At 38.2% G+C, this 4,026-nt stretch overlaps 1 long non-coding RNA gene across 2 annotated transcripts; it reads left to right on the top strand.

Moving 5' to 3' along the window:
* The first annotated feature begins 52 nt into the window (after positions 1 to 52).
* Positions 53 to 1,482, top strand: LOC125245034. Of its 2 annotated transcripts, none has more exons than XR_007179425.1 (6): positions 53 to 173; positions 256 to 401; positions 486 to 656; positions 792 to 834; positions 958 to 1,237; positions 1,344 to 1,482. It is a non-coding gene; the product is annotated as an uncharacterized LOC125245034 (long non-coding RNA). The 2 variants fall into 2 exon arrangements; XR_007179424.1 differs by having other exon boundaries at positions 66 to 173; positions 269 to 401.
* Positions 1,483 to 4,026: the final 2,544 nt, after the last annotated feature.

Below are 4,026 nucleotides of genomic sequence, written 5' to 3'. Positions count from 1 at the left end.
ACTGCAATACTATGCATTAGTATGTCTGAGATCATTTTCAGTTGCTAAATGTGAGCAGAATTTACTTTTACAGATGCTTATGACTGCTAAAACATGGACAACGCAACACACAATCACAGCTTTTGTTGCTACTAGCTGCTTCTTCACTCAGCATGTTAAGACGCACAGGAATTGTAAGTGATTATAATAGTGATTATTAATAATAAGTGATTCTTTCTCATGCCATAAATTGCTTTCAATATTTCTGTTTTGTAGTAATCAAGAGAAGTATTATCATCGCTGAAGAAATGGCAGATTTTAATCCTCAGACACCGAACAGGTCAAGCCCTGAAGAAATAACACCATGGACATCATCTTCTGACTGAACTAGCAAGGAGCTGTTGGAGCAAATGAGAAAGCTGGTAAGTTCAAGTAAAGTTTGGCGCATTCAGTTAGACCATGTTACCTTTATTAATAGATACTTGTATACTATTTGCTCTTTACAGTTGGAATGTAAACCTACCTGAGTAAACGCCACTACTTTAATGATAATTTCTAAGTTTACTGAGCGACGTAAACTGCTGTCATCCACGTCACATCATTGCTCTAACTGACGTTACCTGAAGAATCCTTTCAGCGTAGCAGATATTCGCAAGCGTCTGGAGCCAACATAAAATGTAAGTAAAGCAAAACATTTCCTTTCTTTCTTTTTCTTATTTGATTTTGTAAGGATATCTTAATGAAGAAAATGTAGGGCAACAATGTTTTTATCTAATGATTAGTAAACCTTTACAATCTTTCTTTGCTTGCAGGCTGAACTGGATGCTTACTGAAGAGTGAGCTTCAACACTTAAGGTAACTTCAGTTGAGCTGAAATGCAAGTTGCGTGATGTTTCCTCAGATAACTGCACACAGACCTGACTTTCTCTTTTCTACATCCACTGTTGGTTATACACTTGTGTGGTTTTGGTTTTCTAGGTTTGTACAAAGTTACACCATGTCACTGAAAATGGCACGCATCAACAAGATTTCAGAGACATTTTAAATGTTGATGATCTTCAGGTGAGTTGAAATTTGTCAACACTACCTCCATCACTGTCATCACTGTAAATAAAATAAAGTTGGCTTGCTTGTTTAACATGTTAATTTTTGCTTGACTCTGAAGGGTGTGAATGATGTCAACATGAAACGCACCATAGCCCTCTGTGCTCCTCGGTGTACCTGTGAGGAGGAGCCACAACTCTTCAAGACTTGAAATGTAGGTATTCAATGCATCAACAGAATTGCTAGTATCAGTGAATGTAACGGTCTACTTTTAGTCTACTGAGTGAAACTTACAGTTGGACCCTCTATGCTTATTTCAGGAGGCGTTGGGAGAGCCAGACATCACTGGTTCTGTCATTGTGGTCAATGAAACGAAAGCACAAGTCCTTCAAGCACTGCAGTTGTGATAGAAGATGATCTTCAGTTTTATAATAAAAGACTAATCTTCAAAAAAAAAAACAAATTCAGTTGTACAGCTGTTTTTTTTGTCTTTTTTGTCTTTGTGTTAGTTTTTTTATGTAATGAAGTCCTGCAGAGGTGCCGATCCTGTTTCTGGAGATCTTCTTGCCTGCAGAGTTCAGCTAAGTTATTCAGCTCATTATTTCGCCAAGTACAACAGCAAAACTTTTTCCATTTACCAACGTGTTTAAAACATTTTAAGTTTGTCTATACTTATACACAGAGTGTAAAATTGAATAAGTAAATACTAGTGTATAATTTTTCAAAATGTGGTAAATATTTACAATACTTGTATAACAACTGCTGTTATTTGATGTAATATAGTTTTGTAATTGTTTTGTAAATAAAATGTTTTCATGCCAACCAGATCAAGTGAGTTCTTTACAAATGGACATATAATTGCTTTTCATAACAATGTGATGTTTGTATAGATTTAAGTAATGTTATTTATGTTATATAAGCGTTTTGGCTGGGTATCAAATGTAAATGAAAAATGAATTAACAGTATGGTAGATATATAAACGGGGCTGGGCCGTTTCTGGCGCGCTGTGCCCATTTGCGACGGCCCGATACCGACTTGATTCCGGCAGTGTCGGCATGGTAACGGCTGCCGCGTCTGGCCCGATTGATTCGGGCCGGAATCGGGCAGTTGAGTACACCAGGCATCCGGTCCGAGGGCAGCAGATGGAAGCGGGGCCGAGTGGTAAGTCTCCGGCAGGCGAGAATCTAACCAGAACTGGCCCGATTGTATTTTGCTATCTCGGTAAGGCAAACAATGCCTGATCAGCTCCAAACTTCACACACTTGATAAAGTCCTGTCCTGAACACATGTCCATGCACATATTCAGTTATAGTCATAGCGTCACCTGCTGGCAACAGGAAGTGATATGTTTAACACTGTTATGGACTCCTGACAGCATATTAAAATGTGCCAGCAAGTGTTAAACCGGCTAGCAACATGTTAGAAAAATGTCAGCAAAACACTTAGCTAAGTGCTAAAGCATGCTAATAATAAAGTGAAAGAGGAAGTTGCTGTAACTCAGGCATGCAATGTCCAATCTACCCCAAACTTCACACATTTGATAAGAGTCCTGCCCTGAACACATCTACATGACAATATTCAGTTATAGTAATAGCGCCACCTACTGGCAACAGGAAGTTACATTTTTAACAATATGATGCACTACTAGCAATATACTAAAATATGCAATTGAGTACTAAACAAGCTAGAAACATTCTAAATCATGTTAGCAACACCTAGCTGACTGCTAAAGCAAGGCAAGGCAATTTTATTTGTATAGCACATTTCATACACAATGGTAATTCAAAGTGCTTTACTTAAAGAATAATAATAAAAATAGAACATAAGGAATAGAAATAACAGTAAAAACAGAGAAATTTTGCTATCTGGATGGATGAGCTAGGAAGTCTTAGGGAGTTTTTTGTTGTTGTTGTTGTCGTCCGTCAGAGTGGATCTAAACGGATCTATCCATCAGAGCAGATCTGAATGGATCTTCCTCACACGACAGGACTGCTACCTGTTAAGGCACTTCAAACTGATAAACAAAGTTTCAATCTCCCCTTTTGCCAAGACACCTCAAACTGCACCACACAGCCCTAATCCCCCTTCCGGAGATATCTTATCTATGCAATGCAGTTCAAATTTCCCCTTTGGAAATTTCCCCCTTTGGAAAGTGTCCTGACTGTAATCCAGAGATATCTTAACCATGCACTACAGCTCAAATTTCCCCATGGTTTGTACCAAATTTTAACCTAATCACAAATGCTTTCTTCCTAATTCTCCCAGCTCTTTCAACCAGACAGCAATATTTAAAATGCATTACAAGTCAGAATAACAAGATGATACATAAAAGATATAAAACACATTAAAAATGAAATAAAACCAGGAAAAGGAATTAAAAGAATAAAAGATAATACGCATAAAATAAAATGCAAACAGTTCGGACATAGCACAGTGCTCAATCAACAAATGCATAGGTAAAAAGATGTGTTTTGAGTCTGGATTTGAATGTGGCTACTGTTGGAGCACACCTGATTCTCTTCTGGAAGCTGGTTCCAGTTGCGGCTGGCGTGATCTGTTAGGTTTATATTCTATGAGCATATCTGCAATGTATTGAGGTCAGGCCATTGAGTGATTTATAAACAAGTAGCAGTACTTTAAAATCAATTCTAAGTGCAAGTGGAAGCCAGTGCAAGGACCTGAGGACTGTGTGATGTGTTCATGTTTTCTGGTTCTACTCAGAATCCTGGCAGCAGCATTCTGTACGAGCTGCAGCTGTCTTATGGTCTTTTTGGGTAGGCCAGTGAGGAGCCCATTACAATAATCCACCCGGCTGGTGATGAAAGCATGAACAAGTTTCTCTAAGTCTTGACTGGAGACAAAGCATCTAATTCTTGCAATATTTTTGAGATGATAATATGCTGATTTAGTTATTGTCTTTACATGGCTACTGAAACTCAGGTCTGACTCCAAAATCACACCAAGATTCCTGACTTGATTTTTAGTTGTTTGACCCCTAGAGT

This window comes from Megalobrama amblycephala, linkage group LG14 (assembly GCF_018812025.1).
Source record: "Megalobrama amblycephala isolate DHTTF-2021 linkage group LG14, ASM1881202v1, whole genome shotgun sequence".
NCBI classification, from domain to species: domain Eukaryota; kingdom Metazoa; phylum Chordata; class Actinopteri; order Cypriniformes; family Xenocyprididae; genus Megalobrama; species Megalobrama amblycephala.
This window is presented reverse-complemented; position numbering and strand designations above follow the sequence as displayed.